Source organism: Engraulis encrasicolus, chromosome 4 (genome assembly GCF_034702125.1).
Source record: "Engraulis encrasicolus isolate BLACKSEA-1 chromosome 4, IST_EnEncr_1.0, whole genome shotgun sequence".
NCBI lineage: Eukaryota > Metazoa > Chordata > Actinopteri > Clupeiformes > Engraulidae > Engraulis > Engraulis encrasicolus.
This window is the reverse complement of record NC_085860.1, coordinates 52781787-52791786: the sequence shown is the minus strand read 5'-3', so window position 1 is coordinate 52791786 and position 10000 is coordinate 52781787. Positions and strand designations below refer to the sequence as shown.

Sequence of the window (10000 nt, the reverse complement as noted above, 5' to 3'; positions counted from 1 at the left end):
TGGCATGCCCCTACAACAACACCGATGGCATGAGAACCATGGCATGAGAACCATGGCATGAGAACCATGGCATGCCCCTACAACAACACCGATGGCATGAGAACCATGGCATGAGAACCATGGCATGCCCCAACAACAACACCGATGGCATGAGAACCATGGCATGCCCCTACAACAGTGTTTCTCAAAGTTTCTCAGACCGAGGACCACTTTGGCCCCCCAAAAATCTTCAGGGACCACCTGTCAACTGAATTGACAATTGACGGCTAATTTGTCACTCCTATTTTCAAGGCAGATCACTTACTTTTTATTCACATTACAAGCCTGTCTTGTGGTGAAAATAAGACTTCAGCTACATTTAGCTTTGTAATAATGTTACAATTATAGCCTACGGCTAGCTTGTCTTGGAAAAATAAAAATCCCCTCGCGGACCACCTGAGCTCTGTCGCTGACCACCAGTGGTCCCCGGACCACAATTTGAGAATCAATGCCCTACAACAACAACAACACCAAGACTAAGACACACACCCTCTCTCCACCGCTGGTTATAAATAACGTAAAAATAATTACTTTTCAACCTGATACAAAATTATGCACCTACAATATACAAAATAAATGTTGGTAGGCAATAAAACACACAATTTGGAGTGCTGTCCTGTTCTCTGTATTTTTTATATTTTTAAGGAATGAGCACCCAGTTGCTTTTTACTTTGGTTGAGTTGAGCGTGTTAAACCACTTAGTATGCCCCAACAATAACAAATAGGTAACACTTTATAATAAGTACCCCTTTTTGAGCATTAGTTAACCCTTAGTTAAGCCTTATTTTAACATTAGTTAACCCTTAGTGAAGCACAAGTTAGTCATTATGTAAGTATTATTTCTTATTTCTTAATCATTAACTACTACCGTTAGTAAATGGTTTGTGTGTACTGATGTAACTGTTCGCTAAGCAAAATTAAGCCTTAGTTAAGCCTTATTTTTAACATTAGTTAACCCTTACTGAATCAATAGTTAGTCATTATGTAAGTATTATTTCTCATTTCTTAATCATTAACTTCTACCGTTAGTAAATGGTTTGTGTGTGCTGATGTAACTGTTCGCTAAGCAAAGTTAAGCCTTAGTTAAGCCTTATTTTAACATTAGTCAACCCTTAGTGAATCACGAGTTAATCATTATGCATTTCTTGGTAATGATTCGTTTATGGTGATTGGACTTTCTGATAAGCATTAGTAAACCATCATTAAAATGTCAGATTACCCACCTTTATTTATGAAAAAAATCATTATCTCTTTGTTGCCTCCTACCACCTAAGCATTACCAAGTACTATTAGGCATGTATGGCAACAGTTTGTAAACTCTTGCTTTAGCATTAGTGAAATCTTAATTAACCCTTTTGTAATGGTTAGTGTGTGATGACTGGTAACATGGCAAACAGTAAGTTGAGGCTCATGTGACTGCCCCTCATGGATGTTTCTGGACATTAACAAATGACTTGATAAGCATTGCTTATGCATTATCAAGGATTTATAACCCATTACTTAAGTATATCTGGGGAACTGATCTAAAGTGAAAACCTTCCCATGCTTTACAACACATTAACAAATGACTTGTTAAGCATTGCTTATGCATTATCAAGGATTTACAACCCATTACTTAAGTATATCTGGGGAACTGATCTAAAGTGAAAGCCTGTTATGGCTTCACAACACATTAACAAATGATTTGATAAGCATTGCTTATGCATTATCAAGGATTTATAACCCATTACTTAAGTATATCTGGGGAACTGATCTAAAGTGAAAGCTGTTAAGGCTTTACAACACATTAACCAATGACTTGATAAGCATTGCTTATGCATTATCAAGAATTTTCAACTCATTACTCACTCATATCTGGGAAACGTTTAAAGTGAAAACCTTTCCATGCTTTCCAAAACATCAACAAATGACTTGATAAGCATTGCTTATGCATCATCAAGGATGTATAACCCATTACTTAAGTATACCTGGGGAACTGATCTAAAGTGAAAACCTGTTAAGGCTTCACAACACATTAACAAATGACTTGATAAGCATTGCTTATGCATTATCAAGGATTTATAACCCATTATTTAAGTATACCTGGGGAACTGATCTAAAGTGAAAACCTGTTCAGGCTTTACAACGAATTAACAAATGACTTGATAAGCATTGCTTATGCATTATCAAGAATTTTCAACTCAATACCAACTCATATCTGTCAAACTTTTAAAGTGAAAACCTTTCCATGCTTTCCAAAACATCAACAAATGACTTGATAAGCATTGCTTATGCATTATCAAGGATATATAACCCATTACTTAAGTATATCTGGGGAACTGATCTAAAGTGAAAACCTGTTAAGGCTTCACAACACATTAACAAATGACTTCATAAGCATTGCTTATGCATTATCAAGGATTTATAACCCATTACTTAAGTATATCTGGGGAACTGATCTAAAGTGAGAACCTGATAAGGCTTTACAACGCATTAACAAATGACTTGATAAGCATTGCTTATGCATTATCAAGGATTTAAACCCCATTACTTAAGTATATCTGGGGAACTGATCTAAAGTGAAAACCTGTTAAGGCTTTACAACGCATTAACAAATGACTTGATAAGCATTGCTTATGCATTATCAAGGACTTACAACTCATTACTAACGTATATCTGGGGAACTTTTAAAGTGAAAATATTTCCATGCTTTCCAAAACATCAACAAGTCACTTGTTGAGCATTGCTTATGCATGGGAGGCAACATCTGAGAGATCTTACTATTCTCATCAAAACATTTACAAACCACTTACACAATACATTTGAGATGTGAGATGATGTGCTTCATGGTAACGGTAACACAAGACAGACAACTTCAATATCTTTAACTATTTAATTTTTAAAAGTAACAGTTATCAGCTTAAACAGTAACACAATGAAGAAAGAGAGATGATGACTAGCAAAATGAAGAGATTAGATGAGGGGAGAGCTTGTGGAGAGGAGAGGGAGGCAAGAGAAGAGATATAGTGCATTCATTAATCAATTTTTTCTACAAGGGCCGGTGGTGTTCATGTGTGCTTCGGATGTCAGTGTTTGGTATTTACGTAATTACCACATGGACGCACAATTAGGAACTGTACTGCATTTAAAAGATATTTTCTACTGGGCAGCAGCAGCGAGCCCGTACTTTTGAGCTCAGCCACTTTGCACTGTAGTTCAGGATTTCCCAAAATAGTTTTTATAATAAAAATATATTGAGAGTCTGTAATAGTGATCTAAAGTGAAAGCTGTAGAAACTGCATGATGACTTCTGTTCAGCTATGAAAATACTCCGGGTGTCGGCGGGCGTTATGGGAGAGAGGTGGCCGGGCGTTCACGGCCGCTATGGGAGATAAAGGGTTAAAGGAACTTTTCTGACGATGATGGTCCTTTGTAAAAAGTTTCAGGGGTAAACTGCCTTCATGATGCTACCTGTGAGGAAACAAACAAAAAGAGCACAGTTTTCAATTATGGGCAATATTATTGGACACAAGTCATGTAGAAAGCAATATGCACTAAGAAGCAGGAACTCAGACCGTTATCGACTTTTTCCATATACAGTCCCTTCCAAAGGGTTTGGAACAGAAAGGCGCATGACATTGGAGTACATCTCATCTTATTTAAACCTACTGTATAAACATGCCATAGGGTCATTTCACGTGAAATCAGACACTTTGGGACCCGACCGACACCAGTGTTAATTTCGTAACGATTGTTTTTCCCCTGACGACAATAAAACGATAACGAAAAAAACAGTATGTGTTTGTTCGAAAAATATAACGATATTGATTTATATTTTTGTCAAAAAAACTAAAATGTGACTACAATACCATCGGAGACGAAAACCAATAGGAAGCATTTTTGTTAATATGTCACTGAAACATTGAAAAAGAATTTCCTGATCTTTCGCAAGTCGCGACCCATCTGCTCCGCGTCTCCCTCCCCTCCCTCACACACACAAACACGCAGGCACAGTGACAGGCAGCGTCGGTGCTGCACGCCCGTGACCTTATTTTAACAGCAGTAGCCTACTTTTCAGTGCAATCCTGGCTGGACAAAAATATTGTTGCCCATTTATCCATGACGAAGAAGTTTATGCACTCATGAAATAGTGGTGGTGCTGTCTGTCCTACAGTAGCAAACATCTTTCTCTAACGATGCCTTTTTTTTCTCCACTCCCAGTCGCTTTCATGAACCTGCTACCCGACGGTCGTTGTCTGATCTTTTTTCAATGTTTGCTAATGTTTGGAATTTAAGGGTCTATGCGTAGGCACAAGCCTTCTGATAAGAATCACTTTAGTGCTGATCGCAAAGGATTCGGAAGTGTGGAGTTTTGCGACTTGTTTCAGTCAAGGACACTGAAATAGGAAGTAAACGGCCTTTCCACGCTTTCATATGCGTTTTTCCAATAACATCTTGCGAATGCATGCAACATGGACACAACCATGTCAACGAGAGCGCGTATGCCATCACAACTTCGCATCAAGCAAATAATATGCAACAGCTTGCAATACGCGCACGAGAGAGAGAGAGAGAGAGAGAGAGAGAGAGAGAGACGTCTTCCAACAGGTGCCTGTAGGCTACCCCGCGACGCTCTTGATTACTGGTATACCCACAAGTATTTTTTCATAACGTGCAGTCCCGTTTTTCCCCCGAAGTCGTAAATTATCGACAGAGCTTTATGAGTGTCGTGGCCATGATTTATTGTACACATTGGACGCACTGGCTTATAAGACACTCTGGCAGTTTTTGACAATATTTCATGATTACAATATGTCATTTTAATCATTGATTTCCCCAAATTGTATTTTAGTTTGACAATTTTATAGAGAAGTGTAGACAAGAGGAAATGAATGTAATATTTTGGTTGACTAAAATTATTTTAGATTTCGTCGACTAAAATTGTAGGAATTTTAGTCGACTAAAACAAAAATGATTTAGATGACTAAATTGTGACTAAAACTAAAATTGCATTTTCGTCAAGAAACTAAAACTAAATTAAAAATTCCTCTCAAAATTAACACTGACCGACACGGATTTCAAATCATACTTGCTGTGCCTGTTTAGTAGCAAGGTAGCACCCCAGAACTGCATTTGTGTGAATCTGACACCAATATTAAGGGAGAAACAGACTAGCGAAGGTTTACATATGAGGGTAGCGTATAGTCTACATGTTTCTGACATTGGCTCAGCAACTCACCCTATTGGGCCATCCTCCATTCCTGGTTCCATCCCCCTGGGTGCTCGGTGCTGGCTGTGTCAACATGCATGGGTGGCTACCCAACACTGTTCAAAAACATGATGAGATTTAGATGAGATTTAATATGACAAAATATTTATTACATATCACTAAAAGCAAATACTGTGTCAAGCCCTACATAGCCTAAATAAACGAAACAGTGCCAGCATGCATACTTACACTGGGTCTGCGTCAGGGGGCACTTCCAGGAGATCTGGTCAATACTGTGTCACTGCTGTCAACAGTGAGTGGGCTGAACGTTCATCTGTACAATGTAAACAAACATTTAATTATTTCCCATACACCTAAAACAATTACATGTGTATGACATTAGCTCACTAACTCACCCTATTGGGTCATCCTCCACTCCTGGGTCCATCCCCATGTGCCATGGGTGCCCGCTGCTGGCTGTGTCAACATGCATGGGTGGCTGGCTACCCAACACTGTTCAAAAACACGATGATTTAGATGAGATTAAATGTCACAAAAACAATGCCAGCATGTATACTTACACTGGGTCTGCATCAGCGGGCACTTCCACTTATCAAATAAATCTGTCATGAGCCAACAACTGAGAGAGGAAAAAGTCAAGTCACAATTTAGCTTTCATGACAGTTAATTACTACATGAGTGCAAATGAATACATCAGCAGGTTCACAACGCCATAAATTATTTCTGAGGTCAGTAGCCTACTGTAAGAAAGCTTGGGACAAACCATTCATGCAGTCATTTCAGAAGTCAGTAGGCTTAAGCTTACCTCATCTAAACATACAAAAAACAACATGACTCACTACAAAGACCTCAAAAAAGAAACTAACTTACATTTACGGTAGTCCAACACCGTTAGTAATGTGCCAATCTCTTTGCCTACATCTGCAAAGCTACTCAACGTGACATCCCCTCTCAGTTTGTTTACATCCGGCGTCCACCTCTCCCCAATGCAATGAATTAGCTATGCACGATGGGCATGAGATTGTGTATCTTGCCAGCGACAGGGATTCATCTTTCAAATAAGAAAGGACTATGCAGGCAATTGCATGTCTGTTCAGTGAATATCAAAAAAAATTAGCAGCCAAACTTACTTGGATGCAACAGCAGCAGCGGCAGCTGCAGGAGTAGGCAGTAGGCAGCAGCTGGCAGGCAGCTCATCGCATGCTCTTCTCGCATTCGCTCCAACTTCTCGTGTCAACTTTGATTAATACTTCCGATACTGTCAACATCCACATACCAATACGTCCGCGAAAACACCTTGAAATGACGACTCTTCTCCGTTTAGGCTTGTAATTTTCCTTCAGCAATATAAACCGTGAACACTGAACAAGACACTACTTCCTCAAAGTTTACTGTGTCCCCTCAAAGAACGTCCCCTGGAAACGCATCACTGATCACAAAACAACATCCGGTCGATTAACCACTTCCTGGAATATTTTAATTATCAGAGACGATGCTAATTAGAATAGAGAATCTTTGGTATTACCCCTGTAATTAAGAGATCAGAGATGTCTAAAACTAGTGAAAAACAGTTACAAAGTTAATTGTGTTTCCTGCTGGCCATTTTCGGTTGTTTTGACGGAGAGTAATGAGTATGACTGAGCTGTATTTTACCGCGATTTCAACGTTGTGTCATTTCAACAGTATTCTGGTCAAGGTAAAATAAAATAAAATAGGCCTATATATATAGGCCTATATTAAAAACGTTTTTTTTTAAAAAACAAAAAAAAACAATGTCACTGTTAGTTGTAGAGCAGATACCCACACATATGAGGTATCAAAATTATGGTTGAGATGTCTAGTTTTCAAAAAAAAAAACTTGGGTTGGACTTTCAGTTATGGTGCTGTTGTTTACAAATTGTGTCAGAGTGAATTCTGAGGGTTAACATTACTTGTCCACCTAAGCAGTTGTATGTCTCTATGCAAGTGGGTGTTTGAGTACTCTATTAGTTGTAGAGAACAATATTGCTTAGCAAATTTTGTTAACTAGCATGCTAACTAGCGATTTCTGCTATTTTGCTCTGTGCTTGCAATGGCTCAAATGGAGGGGAATGTTTTGCGCTTAGTGTAAGCTTAATCTACCTTTTGGCAGTAGCCTACAAATAACAGAATTAATGTTTAAACTGTGCTTTTTTATTTGTTTCCTCACAGGTAGCATCATGAAGGCAGTTTACCCCTAAAACTTAAAAAAAAAAGGACCATCATCGTCAGAAAAGTTCCTTTAACCCTTTAGCTCCCATAGAGGCCGTGAACGTCCGGCCACCCCCATAACGCCCGCCGACACCCGGAGTATTTTCATAGCTGAACAGAAGTCATCATGCAGTTTCTACAGCTTTCACTTTAGATCACTATTACAGACCCTCAATACCTATATTTTTATTATAAAAATTATTTTGGGGAGATCCTGAACTACAGTGCAAAGTGGCTGAGCTCAAAAGTAGCCTACGGGCTCACTGCTGCTGCCCAGTAGAAAATATCTTTTAAATGCAGTACAGTTCCTAATTGTGCGTTCATGTGGTAATTACGTAAATACCAAACACTGACATCCGAAGCACACATAAACGCCACCGGCCCTTGTAGAAAATTTTGATTAACGACTTTACGTACGAGCTGATGACGTACACAGCTGGCTCTACTCTCACCATGGCAACCGCTAAGTTGAAATACTCAAAAACCGGCATTCAGTATGTTCAGACAGTCATGGAAAATGACTGTCAGAAAATATTCAGCATTTTTACCTTTTGACTTCCTAATTCATTTGCTTGCTGTAGCTGATGAACAACAGTCTATTATCGTTTTATTAACAAAAAAAATGGCCAGAGTCTCACTCTGGTCCACCATCTTTAAGTTGTAAACAACAACAAAATAGCACATGAACGCAACGCACTTGTTAATACCACTTCACAACTAGATAATATCTACTAGATAAGATCACATGCCTCCCTCTCCTCTCCACAAGCTCTCCCCTCATCTAATCTCTTGATTTTGCTAGTCCTCATCTCTCTTTCTTCATTGTGTTACTGTTTAAGCTGATAACTGTTATCTTTTAAAAATTAAATAGTTAAAGATATTGAAGTTGTCTGTCTTGTGTTACCGTTATGAAGGACATCATCTCACATCTCAAATGTATTGTGTAAGTGGTTTGTAAATGTTTTGATGAGAATAGTAAGATCTCTCAGATGATGTTGCCTCCCATGCATAAGCAATGCTCAACAAGTGATTTGTTGATGTTTTGGAAAGCATGGAAAGACTTTCACTTTAAAAGTTCCCCAGATATGCGTTAGTAATGAGTTGTAAGTCCTTGATAATGCATAAGCAATGCTTATCAAGTCATTTGTTAATGCGTTGTAAAGCCTTAACAGGTTTTCACTTTAGATCAGTTCCCTATACTTAAGTAATGGGGTTTACATCCTTGATAATGCATAAGCAATGCTTATCAAGTCATTTGTTAATGCGTTGTAAAGCCTTATCAGGTTCTCACTTTAGATCAGTTCCCCAGATATACTTAAGTAATGGGTTATAAATCCTTGATAATGCATAAGCAATGCTTATCAAGTCATTTGTTGATGTTTTGGAAAGCATGGAAAGGTTTTCACTTTAAAAGTTTGCGAGATATGAGTTGGTATTTAGTTGAAAACTCTTGATAATGCATAAGCAATGCTTATCAAGTCATTTGTTAATTCGTTGTAAAGCCTGAACAGGTTTTCACTTTAGATCAGTTCCCCAGATATACTTAAGTAATGGGTTATAAATCCTTGATAATGCATAAGCAATGCTTATCAAATCATTTGTTAATGTGTTGTGAAGCCATAACAGGCTTTCACTTTAGATCAGTTCCCCAGATATACTTAAGTAATGGGTTGTAAATCCTTGATAATGCATAAGCAATGCTTAACAAGTCATTTGTTAATGTGTTGTAAAGCATGGGAAGGTTTTCACTTTAGATTAGTTCCCCAGATATACTTAAGTAATGGGTTATAAATCTTTGATAATGCATAAGCAATGCTTTTCAAGTCATTTGTTAACACATTGAATACCGGCGGTGCTCACGGAATTATGTCGTAGAATACCAGCGTTCTAAGCCCTTTTTTTACGTTTTTTTGTAGACTCACAGCTTATTATGTGATAGGGCCACTGAAATATGTTATGACTCGTTTGAAAGTGGAGACGCTGCCCTCTTAGTAGGTGAAAACTGTGTGTCTCTACGAGCTTTTATTGCCGAGTAAACCCACGCTAAACCGAAGTGGGTATCCATGGAATTCAGCTACAATCGGAGATATTGAGGTTTTTGTGAAGGGTGCGCTTCTTCAGAATGTGACGAGTTTGAAAGGGGATGAGTTGGTTTTAATCACAATTTGGTGCAAGGTTAGCTCTGACACACATCTTCCTGCACGTCAAGACATGCCTCCTGCTCTAAACCACTACGACACCGGCAATCAATGCCCTTCGAAATCCACGTTTTTCACACAGACTGAACACAAGCTCTTTGCACACATGCAGAAGGTCGGACATTTGCTAAAATAGTTCCCGATGACTCCCGAAATAATAGCCCAACATTGACAACAAATCCCAATGATATGATGCTTAGATGTAGCCCATCCGATCCATATGTAGCCATCTATGCTAGCTTCTGGCTTTTCACATACAGGAAGACAGTTCAACATAGGGGTGAATAATCAAATAAACTTATCTGGTTGGCGATCAAACTTCTAA

At 38.5% G+C, this 10000-nt stretch overlaps 1 protein-coding gene and 1 long non-coding RNA gene across 2 annotated transcripts in view; both read right to left on the bottom strand.

Moving 5' to 3' along the window:
* tln2b (talin 2b) overlaps window positions 1-10000 on the bottom strand; it is a 351125-nt gene that overhangs the window by 166934 nt on the left and 174191 nt on the right. The gene's annotated exons all lie outside the window — the stretch shown is intronic.
* Window positions 2938-6941, bottom strand: LOC134446983 (uncharacterized). The gene is made up of 5 exons (XR_010034546.1): window positions 6379-6941; window positions 5644-5740; window positions 5477-5561; window positions 5258-5343; window positions 2938-3489 (listed from the first exon to the last, which is right to left on the bottom strand). It is a non-coding gene; the product is annotated as an uncharacterized LOC134446983 (long non-coding RNA).